Here is a 15,335-nt window from a genome sequence, read left to right as displayed (position 1 = left end):
ATGTTTAATTCATATTTAGTGCATTAATTATATAGGATTGTCACTGCTTACAAACAAGTTTCCTAAGGATAGGCAGGGTCTTCTGCGTACCATAAGTACTACACTGCAATCGCCAACCCGCCTGTCTAGTGTGGCGATTATAGTATATCTCCCAATAAATATTATTGGGGAAGGCCTGCACCTTGCAGTGGGCGTCTATGGGTTAAACGACGAATATGAAATTTTATCAATTTAATTTAAATAACTAGAGACTGTTATAAAATTCTTCATTAAATAGTACTGTGTTTTTAAGTACATTAAATAAGTGTTTAAATTACAAAACATCAAGCATTGATTTTAGTTTTTATTTACTGTTACGAACAATTGATGCATAAAAATTAAAAACAAACATTGTTTCTATGTAGTGCAGCTCTTCTGTATTATTGTTTTCACCTATGGATTCATTTAAAGAGAGTGGTATTTAGAAAATTAAATCTACACAATGCACGTAAATAGTTAATCATCAGTAAAGTCCAGTTAAATCTTATATTTAAACTTGTGTTAAGTTTATTATATTGAATATAGCATAAGCTTGACGGCATACCTATAAATAAAACGAATGAAATGTATTTAATATGTAAATTCGATAAAGCAGTATTCTTTTACTATTAACAATTAATAGCAACTTAAAATTAAAACAAATAAGAGTAATAAAATATTGTTCTGTTTTATTCGCCGATGGCGATGTTATTCTTAAGGGGTGTATTTCTTCAGAGTATTCTGTATGGAAAAACTATTCCCCTGCGGGGCAACGAAGATGTTATTCCTGACTTCTATTTCATTATATTGTTTTTACGTCTGCGATCGAAACTACGCTCTCTCACATTTGCTTACGTATAATTGCACTACAGTGTTAAGAATTCAGAGAATCGTCATTGTAAAGTCATCCGTAACCAATCAAATCGTTCATAATGAGCTGTTGCGTCTGTATGTTTTTAATTGGTCATTGTCATTAAATTGAACGATTTCAATGGTTAAAGCTAGGCCCATGTAAAATGACGCGAATACTACGGCCTAGTGCTACTCACACCTCACAGTGAAAAACGCGTTTTATAAGTTCGCGCTCATGCTGGGCCTAACGAAGTACAATACATGAGTGCGGCGAATCAAATCAATGCGCTGCTAAGGCCATGCTTGAAGATTGGATTAGGTTCTGTTGTAATCTTGTGTATTTATATTGTTCCAGGGCGGTGATGAATAGCTTGCCGTATGATATCTATAATATCTAAACCGCCTTTTACAAAAAGAACCTGCTATTGTAATGCTTAGTTAAAAAGTTACCTCTGCTCAAGGTTCAAAGTTCAGTAGATAGAATATTGTATTTATGCTTAATGGAATTTTGCATCTTGTTAACATTAACAAGATGGTCTTTCTTATTTGAATATTTGTGTTGTTTTCCCAGCCACAAGCGTAAATTGCTCCTCTCAAGCTATTACCCTGAAAGAAAATTAATTAGCTTTTATAGTATCTTTATGTAAGATATAACAATCTAAAATAAAATTTCTATTTAATAGCAACTAAGTGATTGCGGAGATTTCAAATAAGAACGAAAATTCAAAATTTTTGTTAAAAAATGTAACTTTATTCAGTTAGATATTATCTGTTCTTGTCGAAGACCTTTTTCCATCGTCCTAGTAATGTCAAAACTCCACGTTCGTAATATTTGTGCTCCTGCTATAAAAAAAATTAAATGTGATCGGACATCATAAGCGCAATTAAAATTTTACCATTTAAGGAATTCTGCATAGACCGAAATAAATGGTAGTCTAAAAGAGTAAGATCAGGGCTTTTTTTTATTTGACATAATATCGCCGCGTGTAGGGCTTTGCATTATTAGTAAAAAGAACTTTTACAGTTAGATAATACCGGCCGCTTCTCTTGACATTCAGTTTAGTGAGTGGTTGAACGTGTACGCTTGAGTCGATCGTTTGGTTTTGTGGTGAACTAGTGCCGTAGAAAGTTACTGAAGTACAAAATTTCTTTATTATCTCACCACAATTGCAGCATATTTTTTTTCGCTGAATCTCTACTTTTGAAGTCTGGACTGGTTCATCTTTCACCTCTTAAGATCGCTTTTGACTACCGTTGCTATAAACTATTCATTTTTCGTGCAATAAAGTGTGTAATCATTGGTGTTTGGCACTAATCGGTGTACATTACTCCTGAGGATGCCTTGTGGAGGGGTGTAACACGCGTTGAGTGATTTAACGGTGGTGTAATTTTTGTGTAATTCGCATTGTTCGCCGCATGCGCATTTATCAGCGGTCTGTCGGGCGGTGCACTTCATTGCACGACTACTGCTACATAACGGAAGTAGCTATATATAAGTCCTTTTCTTACTGAAGAAAGCTGTAAAAGTATTAGTAATGAGAAAAGATTTTTAAAATATGACAAATTTAACAGTCGTTTACTTACATGTGCAGCTCCTGTAACTTTCGGTTAATATTTTTTAATTTTTCATGAATTTCTCTTTCAGCTTCTTTCAGCATTCGTTTTTGAATTCGCAGATTAAGGATATCTATTTGACTGCAAATGTGTAAAAGGAATGTAGATATCAAGGGATTAAAGCCAACATATGGTGAGGTTGCATGAATGTTAATAACGATAAAAATTAAAAATATACAAAAATATACACAGATCTCATTTTTATGTATTTCAATAAAATTTGGATAATTCTTTTAAAATATTTGTATACGTTTAAATTCAACGTCTATAGCAGATTTGATCATTAAAATTATTGGTTTCAAAGGAAACATTGCGCCGGTAGTACAACCATAAATTAGCCAATATTTTTAAATTTTTGAATATACCTTTTTCGAATATTGTAGTACTATTTCTTTTTCTTCCGACATGTGTCGTTCCATTGCTATATAGTCTTCATCGATGAGGTTGACAAAGTTTTTGATTGAATTCCAGTGACGAAGCAATAAAAAATTATTTAAATAAACAGTTGTGAATACGGTTACAATAGTTATATTTTAAATAGCCTATTCATAATCACTATTGCGAATGTCAAAAGTAATTATAGAATTGATGAGATAATTATATATAATATTGAAGACGATAGTAGTAGAGTTATATAATATCTTATTAATTATACTCTTCTCATTAACTTATTATTAACTTATGCTCCTCTTATCAATGGGAATAGTCGAGTGATCAATGATAAGTAATGCATAAATAGAGAATCTAAACTCATGACTAAAATTTAAAATCATATTTTTATTAAAAAATCAAAGATATCACTAAAGAATTACGTCCAGTAAGTAATAGACACTTAGTAAGTAATGAAAGTCTTTCTTTTGTAAGTTATACTTATGCTTGCCTGTGAGATATTCACTGTCTGACATAAAAATTACTTAATTACCGATTAAGTCACTAAAGATCGATTTTTAATTACAAAAAATTAAAAATGCGAATAAATAATTGGAACAATTGGAGAGACATCGTCGTCATTACAATCTGGTGTAATAACTATAGCCTAGAAATCACTTTTCTAGTGACAGTTTCATAATAAATGAGTAGAAATTAACAGTTGCTGTAAGTGATGGGTGCTATTACCTCATTTTTTATTCATAATTCGTTATGTATTATTTACTTTTGCTTTTCAATAAATTGTTAAAAAAAATTGACACTTTTCACTCTACGAAATTTATAATAATTTATGTATTAATATAATTTAATTACTAAACTCCGTTATCTTTAACCACCTCATATATTCAATTACTACGTTGCGTTCTCCCGGTTGATCTGCAATAGTTAAATCTAGTAAGACAATAGCTGTTGAAATTATTATGAAACCGTGGACAGTGTAGCAATATTGAATGTATCTAGAATAATTATAAATACCAAAAAATATGACATGTATTAAATAATGTTTCTTGTTAAACCTTGCGTTAACGAAACGAATTTGGAAAGATAAAAGATACTATTTTAATTTAATCTTAAAAACACCAAAAAAGTGTCTGAATTAGATGCAAATATGGTGTAGCTTAAAATTATATTTTAGTTGTTGTTATAATTGTTAATTGAGATACATTTATATTTAATCGACAAAAGATACATAAATGTGATAAAGATGATAATGTACAACAATAAGTGAAGCACTTCTCAGTTGAGTTTTTATTAAATTTACTGTTGAGTTTACTTAATTGCTTTACTTAAATAATATTCTTTTCTGGCTAAGTGTAATTTTCACCTCCAATAGTGCAATTTACGTGGCACAGTATTTCTTTTTATAAAGGGATTCTTCTTTTCAGTTTTGTGTATTTAACTATGGAATCAATTATGTTTTCAAGAAATGAAAATTCTAAAAATATGTAACCGATTTCCAAATGACGCAACACAAATTTCTCAATACTATGCGGAGCCAAACTCTCGTGGCTTATTACTTTTGTAAACTATTTCAATTATCAATTTACACATATATATATATATATATATATATATATATATATATATATATATATATATATATATATATATATATATATATATATATATATATATATATATATATATATATATATATATTAAAGGTAAAATACCTCTGTCACATAGTTTGCCCTTATAGAATTTACGTACACGAGAAATAAAATTGTTGTCGCAGTAGTTAGTTCATATAGATGGAACATAAAATAGACATTTGTTCCATGATTCAAGTCTCTGAACACTTAATATAATTTTCATTTAATGAAAATATAAATCCGATATATTTTTTTTATAATTTTATAACAGAATCAGTCAGGTTACGTCGATAAAAGAGTTTGAAGTTTAATACAGCCATTATACATTTACCATAAGCGAACCTATTAATCATTCGATTCAAAAATGTATTGCCAATTCTTTCAATTTGGTCTACATAAATTTTATTAACTGGATTTTAATGGAGCCATCTAGAATTTTTACTAATAAGTTGACAAGAACATTAATATCAAAGGTTTTTTAAATACTCAATGATGTTGAAACGTAATTTTAAGTCAATTGGTGGAGAGATTACATACATTACACGAGAATAAAATAAATTGATAGGATTATTCAAAAAAATTAAATTATTTTAAATAATTACTTTAAAACTGGCCAAATGTTGAAACTTTTAGCATCAACAACGTAAAAGAGTCGAAGGAATAACAATAACTGCCAAACAATTTATAAATACTAAAAGTTGTAATATATTTGCCGTTTATGGTAGTTGTTGCTTTCATTTAAACAAGGCGGGCAAATCAAGAAATGAATGGAAAATCTATATATAATAAAACATATATTTTGATTTATTATCTCTAGTAGAGCCAGGTATTAAACTATTCCTGCATCCTGCAAATATTCCTATCATTATTCCTGCAATTTTTATTTTTTTTTAAATTATATGCATAATAATATGTAATGTAATAAATAATTATTTTATAAAGCAATATGTTAAGAAAAATCCAATAATGGAGTAAAAAAACCTCAATTTAGAATGAAATCGTTTGCTAGCAATCTAGTGAAACGATTGTGTAGGTATTAGTTGTGATATCGGATGGGATTTCAACGGTGGAGTCGCATCACGTGCCTCGCATCCGGACGTTTATTAAGTTCCACATTATTTCAAGAACATTCCGATTAAATGACACGTCGCCCTGCTCCTATCATACAAACTACTGGATAAATATGTAACTGTCATTGTATTGCATAACTTAAAAAATATTTAACATTTTTCTGTAAACAATAAAATTATAAAGTCGCTTTTTAATTTGAGCAAAAGGTTAATATGTGAAATTAATGTTTTAGTGAGATTTTTATCACATGTTAAGCAATGTAAAAACATTGTTGCACATTTTATATTTGTTGGTTTTGAATCTGGACTCCATTAGCAAATGCTGTATTTCTAGAAAAACAATTATGTATCTATAATACTTAAGGAATTTACCCCTATATGATGATTACGGTATCTATAGAACCGTAAGGATTAGAGACTTAAATTTGATAGGACCTTCTTTGAGAAAGTTGCACACTATTAAAATTTGACCAGATCGTTTTTTTAACAATTAAAAATAACCAAAACAGGATTTTTATGAAATTAAACACTCAAAGATTTTTCAGGTATTCTATTTTTTAATAACGACCCGGGTTTCGGTGGCCTCTCGTGCCCCCTACCTTGTGTCAGACTGGTTTTTATTTTATTTTTATTCAACAGTCTCTTTCGTCCTTCACATTATATTTTATTCATTCCTTTTATGCTCCACATGATCTGTCATTCTTCGCTTGCAGATCTTCTTTCTTGCATCTCCTTCTATCCTTCATCTACGTTCCTGAATCACAGTTTTTTACATTAATTATCAGAGACTCTATTAGTTATTTTGTATTTAGATTTTTGTTATTTAACAATTTGGTACTATTGTTACTACTTTTTTGTAAAAACCTTATTCTTAATACTTTTCCCTATGCTTAATATACTTTATTTTAGTTTATTTTCTTAACTTCCGCATGCCCCTTTTTTCAATTGCCGAGTCTCATTATACGTTATTATGTTACTATATCCGCAAAATGAAGCCATGTAAGCTGTGTAGGCTTCTGCTGTCAAGGAAGCGTGAGTCTTTAGTCTTGTTGCGAGCAATTTAATCTGTGTCGCCATTGACGCAAGGTCATTTTATGCCGTTATATCTTTTATTAACTTACTGTTGGATCGCCAATCAGCTTACCACACATAATGCGTCATCATTATAATAGCCCTATATTACGGAAGATTAAAATAATGTTTGTACGAAGTAGAAGAAAGTATTTTTAGAAAAAGAATTTGGAATCCTGTTGTTACCGCCATTCGGATTGAAGTCTTTTTTTTTCGTACTGACATTTGCTTTTAAGGAAACAAAGTTATTAACTTCTATTAATGACATACTCGGAAATAGTAATATTAATTAGGAAAAAAAAACTACTTCGTAAATAGTAAAGTGATGATAAATTTTTAGTAGAAGCAGGATTAAACCTAAAACAAAGAATATGTTTTACAAAATCTACAATAGCGAGTTTAAAGGAATGCTTTAAAGTGTAAAACGCAGAAAGAATTTTTGAAAATATTCAGCCTGCAGCTGTTACACTACGGATCTGTGGAATTTAAATTCAACAAATGTGTTCGGAACATGGCTGTGGTGGGGAAATGTATTTATAACGACCGCCTTAAACATCAATTCGGAACGTGTATAAAAGAAATTCTAAAAATAGGTCATTTGCAAAATATCACGGTACAAAGCATTGTTATTTCTTAAAAGACTGGTTAAATATTTTCTTATTAAAAATAGGCTATTTACTTTCCTTATTTTATTAGCCCGTTCCTTTTCCTACTAACCCAATTTTATCTGTTTCGTCATTTTAATATCCACCCAATACTTTTTAATTCTTATTGATAGCTCACCAAATTAATTCTAAATATTTTTTAAGTTCCATAGACACTTTAAAAATGTAGCGCGGAATTAAATTTTGCTACCTGTGACGTAGTTTTCTTCTAATTTTGCCAAATGATTTTTGTCACGGCAAAGTTGTTAAACTTCGTACACTGACGTTTTTACTTTTAGTGTCTTTATTTTCTTTAGCGTTTTAGAACCTAATCTTGTTTTATATCAGAAAGACACGAGACGAGATACGGCATTTATCTAATGGTTCGTAGAAATTTATAATATTAATTTCTTTTGCACTGCTGTGATTTCGATACGTGATATGGTAAACCAAATGGTAATGGTCTTATTATAATGATAATTACGATTGCTAATTATGAACTTATTCATGAGACAGAATACCATCGTTATTAATATTATTTTAGTCGTAAGACGTCCACGGCTGGATAAATCATCGTCATAGATTTCGAATAGGTTCAGTCTGAAATTGCTGCATCAAGCTGTTTCCGACGACATCGTTCGTACATTTTGAGGGTGGAAGTCCTACGCCGTGCTTGCCGTCCATGGTATCTGCTCCAGAATCTTAAGATCCCTGCGACATTGTGCCATTTGGTCTCCCCACTACCACTCCATCTTGTCAATCCGCTGTGCTGCATAAGTGATATATACATTTGTATTAATTTTGATGATGATTTTTCATTATTAAAATATAAGCATGAATTACAAATGATTTTTCATTATTAAAATATAAGCATGAATTACAAAACAATGTATTATTGTTTTGCAATTCTTGATGAATGCTGTTACATTACTTAAATAACATTGAATATGTATATGGATATTTGTGATACGTTAAACACACGAACTGTATACACATTTTGGGTATTTCACGGGTAGCGAGAGCTCTGTTTGCTTACTATACCAATTTGGTAACGTGTAGCAAATTTAACTGAATTAATCTCAAAGTTTCGTCACTAATTTCACGGCAAAGTAATGAAGAATTTAACGCTGGATTTAAATTTTGGAGTCACAGTCACTTTGTAATTGTACGATAAAAGTAACTCAATTTTCTTTTTACAAGTTAATATTCTTGTTATTATATGATTCAAATTCTAATTTTAAACGATGAATAATATACTGATAAATTTTGTATGTCGTAATTTTTTATTGTTTCACAGCCATGATTTATGTAATATGCTAAAGGTTTACCATCTTAAAATTTAGAGAAAAAGCTTTATTGGCCTGGCTTACAGTTCATCAAATAGTATTTGCATATTTCATGGGTTTGAGGAGGCAGGGTGCACAGGGTGCTTAGTCCTAAACCACTGTTGTGGTAGCGAAGCCCGAGAATCCCTGTGGACCTACGGCTTGTGTAACTACATACTGCAGTGTCACTAAAATGGAAGAGAAAATCCGTGTTGGTTTGGTAGAAGTTTACTATTTTTACTCTGTTAAAGTTTTAAGGTAGCCATCGTCGGTAAAATGCTAGTTTGTTGACGAAGTAATGATAAGTAAGAAGAATGCATTGAATTAACAATGTCCGCTTCCTGCTTAATGTCATATATTTGCTATTCTCAATGTAAATATACAATTTTAAAAATTAATATATAACGTTTATGTAAGACTGTAAGAATTAATGATAAGTGGTTAAATAAATCAGGTTTTAAATATTCAGTTTTCTATTTATTGAATACAGAAAAAATGGACTGTACAAGGAAGACAAAAGATTGAAGAGAGTATGACAGCAGACGTCAAACAGAAAGTAACGTTACAATGTTGCTATTTCATTATTAAACTTATTATGAAATCAGAAATTAATTAAAAAATAAACTTTTTATTGTACAATAAACATATAATATTGTAACAAATATTGATAAACTAAAAACACACGACAGTTATACTTAAATAAATATCCAGTATCAAATCTTCCCGTATCATGGATCTGTTAGCAACTTGATTCTTAATTAAAAAAAGTAATTACAGTACCGGTCATGTTCTTTAATTAAAAATATTAGATTGTACTAGAGATAAAAAATCTCTAAATAATTCGTTAAATTTTGCGATTTGAGTAAAGAAAGGTGTAGATTGGAAGTGGACCTCAGCCTATAGAGAAGGTCTTGCAAGGGAGGCATATCACTAGTCGAAAGAAATATAATTTTGGCATTAGAATAAGCACGTTTAGTTTATTAGAAAAAGACGCTCTTTCATTAGATTCCCTGTAGATAAATTTTTAAAATTGTTTTTACTTTTTAAGAACTACTTATTAAAATTGATTATTTTTAACAATCAGTCTCTAAGGACTTGAGTATTCATTATATTTGGAAAAGGGTAACTCTAAAATTTTTACATCTAATTTCAATCACTCTGTATAAATTGTGAACATTCTGAAACATGTTACATTAGTTTATTTTTTCTATTAAATTGCGACAGGCCAATAGCTTTTAGAAGTACAATGTTCGTAGAGACAGATAATGTGATCAAACAAAATAGTAAAACGAACACTAAAACTCAATTTACGAAAATTATCAATATACTTCACATATATTGATCTTATGTACAGGTATGTAGATAACTGGGACGGCGGATAATCCAGCGAACACTTGACTAAAGCAGGTGCAGCTTATATAATATCGAAAGGAAGATTTTAATTTACAATTCTCATAAATATTAATACTAAACCATTGTCGGGTCTTACAATAAGGTCGGTTTTTGGAGCTCGTTTTGTTTGATCACGGAATTACATCACTAACATAATGTAAATTATTTGTTATTTTCATAATACAACACTATTACTTAATAATTCCTCTTCCTAATCGGTCTTGTTTTAATAAAAACGAAAAAAGATCATTCGCTGAATCTAATTTGGATGTTGAGAAGCTCCGAAACTCTTTGCGCTCAAAATACTGCAGTATCTGAAAAAAAGGACTGACTAACGTGTGTTGCCTTTGATGACATACGGACCAGAGACGTGGTCGCTTACGATGGGTCTCTAACCTAAGAAGGCTCGAGATCACCCAGAGAGCAACGGGGAGTGCTACGCTCGGAGTTTTGCTGAGAGATCGAGTTAGAAATATGTAGACCGAAAAATTGCTCGTTTGAAGTGGCAGTGGGCGGCGTATATCACTCTGACAGCCAACAGCCGTTGGGGCGGAAAGGTTTTCGAGTGGCGATCACTAGCCGGTGGACGCGGCATGAGTAGACATCCCACTATATGGACTGACGATATAGTTCTGGTCGCGGGCAGTCGCTGGATGCAAGCAGAATTGCAGTGGGCGTCTCTCGGCTGAATAGAAGAAGAAGAAAAGGTCAAAACTTAGACGAAGGCTTACTTTTCTGTTAAGCAATAGCTCTTTAGGTAGCAGATTGTATATATTTACGTCCATGTACTTATATTAAATGTGTAGATATTTTTGATGATTATAGATTATGGCTTTAACATTTGTACACTGAACAAGGCACTATGTTAATGATTCTTCTTACTTTAAATTACAAACAATTTTATTAATCATTGACAACGTTCACTTTTGCAATATAGAAATGGATTGTTAAATCTATTGTTTCTGCCTTTATCCCAAAATGAGTAAGCATAGAGGCTGATGAAGACCGATGTGGTTACGACACAGATGTATTTATAAATAATGGCCTAAAAAGTGCATAACCTTATTATACACCCTTAATGTCGGTAACATATCAGGTAATATATACATAATGATATTAATCTCACAAGCGCAAAATTAAAATTATCTTCAAAAAATATATTTTTAGCACTCTTGAGATGTAATATTTGCAATATATCTTGAGTAAGTCAGGATTCTGGTCAGTACGAAAAAAATGTACGTTTCTGAAACTTCATTCTATTATTTATCTTTATAGCCAAGAGAAACTATTTTCAATTATAAGCAGGAATTTTCGAATGTATATATAACAACAAATTAATTTTTTTATTTTTATAACTACATATAATTTTATACACATAGAATAAACAAAAAGTAGCAAAAACCACTTGAGGTTGTTTATTTTTCATTTCGTGACTCGCATTGAAGGCATACTAGTTAATCCTCTAACGCCTGCAGCTTCAATCATAGCAAATACTTACTTAGAATATAGTCTAGAACGGGAATGCTTGCAGGCGTTGGTTTAAAGCTTTTTACATACATACGTACCTACATATGTACCTACTTATGAGTTATACTTAAGGTAATGTAAAGTTTTGTTAAATATATTTTATAATAATTATTAGAAGTCACTTCTCTTAATTTATTAATGTTGCGTTAGCTTTTGACATGAATGTTACATTATAAATTTCGTGGACGCTGTGAATTTATTACTAATGTAATTTGTTATAACTGTTAATGTGTTATCGGTTGTTTTTTCCATTAATAAATAAATTGAATTAAAAATGACATATATCATATATTACAAATTTTGTTGGTAACTATGCGAATTATGAATTTGAAAAAGAAAAAACCACTAGAGAAAGATAAGAAGTGTTTAGTAAGTTAGGAATACAGACATATGTTACGCATCATCTAAATACATAGGGTCAGGAACGACATTATACTTCAATGCGTCATCAGGACCAAAAAAATAATGTAGAATATTAAAATGTAAACAATAGAATGCCTTTGTTAGTTGTATATGCTGGGATGAAAATTGTCTAACTCATTATTAGGACTAAGGACTAGGCTGTCTAAACTAACCATGTAGTGCAGAAAAAACAAAACGTAATTTAAGAATATTCAGGAGATGATTCAAATCACTTCAACAACTATTTCACCTGCTTTAAGATAGAGAAGGAAATCGGAGGTAATTCTTTGGGACCGAATAGGCATGCGAAAGGAGACGTATATTCGTCTTCTTTATATAATCCTAAGATTGAAAAGTGATGCTTAACATCGTGACCTCCTTTTCTAATATCGAACAGGTAAACACGTTTTAATGATACAGGTTGATTGGTTACTTGTAATAGCTTTAATGGAATGATAATCACACGGTATAAAGTTATCACTCTGTACCTGTATTAGATTCCGATAGGGCAAAAACTGATCGTACAAAGTCTGCAGGAACAGATAGTTAGCCATAATTAATTTTAATAAGCAGTAATCAAAACTTTGTAAACTCTCTATTTACTTTATTATTACTGCGTTTTTTATTATTTCTGTACAACATATGAGCTATACATTCACCCCTTTAAAGCACTGTTCTTCTTATTCGTCACTTCTTTTTCTGCAGGTCGGTTTCGTTTTAGAAGCCTTGACGGAATTTATGACAAGCTCTTTTTATGCCATTTTCTCCTTAGCTTTCCTCGTTAACAGAGAATCTAGCTATTGACTTTTCATGTTGACCAGCGCAGAGGCGGCTCATCCTAAAAAGCGCTGGGTCAGTGCACTCCTATGAAAATTATAAATATACTCTATATATTTATAGTACATTCTATCCTTTCATTACATTATTTCTATTCTGCTATGTTTATGCAATATTCTTTAACATAACCTATACTTGTGCGGACATTTAGCGTCAAGTTGTAACGTATGGAGCGTTAGCGATTACGCTCCTTTGAATTGAAATCTAGTACTATTCATAATAATGTATTCAATGAGTGCCAAAGTGATATATTGATACAGGCCGTGCGCCGCGGGCAGCCGTTCATATATATACAAATACAAACAAACGTATCAGCTTTTGTCAGTTATTTCGCGGTTTATCTTTTACATACATAAACTTACGTTTAGTTGATAAAAAGACGTTGTGCGCAATACTTGGTATTGAAAATGAAACAATACAGCGTATCTTTTATGAAAAAAAAAAAACAAAATTCACGAATTGCAACTCGAAATGGAAGCTAAGGGACCTTCACATCCTGAAATTGCACTAACTCAATAAAGTGTTGTGGAAAATTTAATCTTTTTAGCGTATTTTTTAATTTGAGCAATGTTTTATAACACCATGGTTATGTGGGTATAAATAAAGCGATAAATTATTTTGTTTCCGTGTCTGGTGTTTTGAGCTGGCGCCAGCTATGATGGTGAAGCTCTATGAACGGAAACAAGGATTGACGACTTAGTATATCTTTAAATGGATGTAAAAAACATTCGTAATTTCGGTTTCATTTGCGCAGTCCAATTGGCAGGGACCGTCCGACAGGTGTTTTTTGTGAACCACCATCAAAAATTTTTTCAAGCCGCCTCTAGACCAGCGAGTAGGTGATCATCCATTTAATTTTTTACCGTTTTCTTTCTTTCGTTGGAGTTACCCTTTTACAATGCCTTTTTAAATACCCTTTTACGCTTATTAAACGGTTTTATTTAGTTCGACCCGTACTGAATTTATTTGTTTATTTATTTGGATCAAAATTAGAAATTGAAATTTAAACACCTTCCCGTTATCAGATTGATCTGAAATTTGATACACACATTTAATTTAGATGATAATACAATATAATAAAATCAATTACATTATAAATCTAAGATGGCCGCCGATACAAAATGGCGAATTACATATTTTTCCTTAACCCCCTCAATATGGGTATCAAATGAAAGGGCTACACTAGTAAAACACGATGATTATGTCAAAATTTAAAATTCAAGATGGACGCCGTTCCAATATGATGGTCTAGGTACACATTTTTCCACAACCACCATAATATAGTTATCAAAAAACCGTTTAACTTAAAAGTTTTTCAAATGTGTTTATTTTCGAATGAAAACTGTTTTTCTAATAGTATAGTGGATATTGATTTTTGGTATTAAAATAAATTCGTTTTAAATTAAACAATATTCATTTGAACCTTTAAATCTTTTATTATTTTATCTAACTTACGTAATTATCTCCAGATTATATTCTCAAATTGTGCATGTGCGGTGTGCGCCTTAGACGACAGCATTGCCAGTATTGTTGCAGCTTTATCTGAGAGAGAATTGCTGCAGAATACAATTAACGTTAACGTTTTGGATAATCGTGCCTTATCTAACTTAGCTTTGCAGGATTTTGCTTATAGTTTTCTATTACGGTTTGTTAGTATATTTTTAAAAAAACCTTTTTTCGTTGGTATAGATGGATTACAAATAAATTAAAAAAGATGTTTTTAAATCTAACATTGTTCCCAATAGTTTAGTTTTTTCCGTTTATCAATTAAGTGAAAATATTTGATTTTATCAACATTAATAATGTTCCGAGTATGTATCGGTTATTTATGAATATTCGTTGTAAAAACTGTTTGGAAAAATTTATAAAATCGTTTCACTACCCGAATAACACATCGAAATATTATTTGTTGAAGAATGTCTTCACAATAAGTAAGATCACTTGAGACCACCCACTGTATAATATACTGCACTGCACTTATTGGAATCTTCAGATAGAGGTGTTAAGATTTGAGATGAAAGTCAGACTTAAGTCAAGCAAATATAACAAATATACTCGCTTTAAAATTTTGAACATAAACTATTATTATTAATTTATAGTTTGTTCTAACATTATTATTTATTATCTGAAATGCCAAGGAGCGTCTTTTAGATAAGCCACACCTGTACATAGATGATTTTTTTTATTTAAACTGCGCTTTTTAACATAGTTGTGTATAATAGTAAAAATGTTACAATTACTATTAATAACTACTAATATTGTTACAATTACATGCTAATAGATTTTGAAATTTAAAAGTTTTGAGATAATATGTACTAATTTAGAGAATTTATTATTTTGCTTAATTACTAACCTTACTTACTACTTAAAACTAATGCGCCTCTTGGCATCGGTGTGCTGCTGGTCTTAACTCTAAAGGTCTTTCCTATGTATTTCCAACAGGACCGATAACAAACAGGTTGCATCCAGAGTTCAAATGTATAGATAGGTTTAATTATTATGCAATGTTCTTTATGTATAATTGCTTGTACAAGTATTTCTTAAAAATGAATGTAATAAGTA

General features: G+C 30.8%; 1 pseudogene; it reads right to left on the bottom strand.

The window, feature by feature from the left end:
* Positions 1 to 1,648: 1,648 nt before the first annotated feature.
* On the bottom strand, positions 1,649 to 2,969 carry LOC137931771 (uncharacterized; annotated as a pseudogene).
* Positions 2,970 to 15,335: the final 12,366 nt, after the last annotated feature.

The sequence above is a fragment of the Battus philenor genome, unplaced genomic scaffold (genome assembly GCF_028537555.1).
Source record: "Battus philenor isolate CCGP_79_NKW_IND1 unplaced genomic scaffold, ilBatPhil1.0.hap1 SCAF_8, whole genome shotgun sequence".
NCBI classification, from domain to species: domain Eukaryota; kingdom Metazoa; phylum Arthropoda; class Insecta; order Lepidoptera; family Papilionidae; genus Battus; species Battus philenor.
Note: the sequence above shows the minus strand (reverse complement) of the source record. Positions and strands in the feature narration are given on the sequence as shown.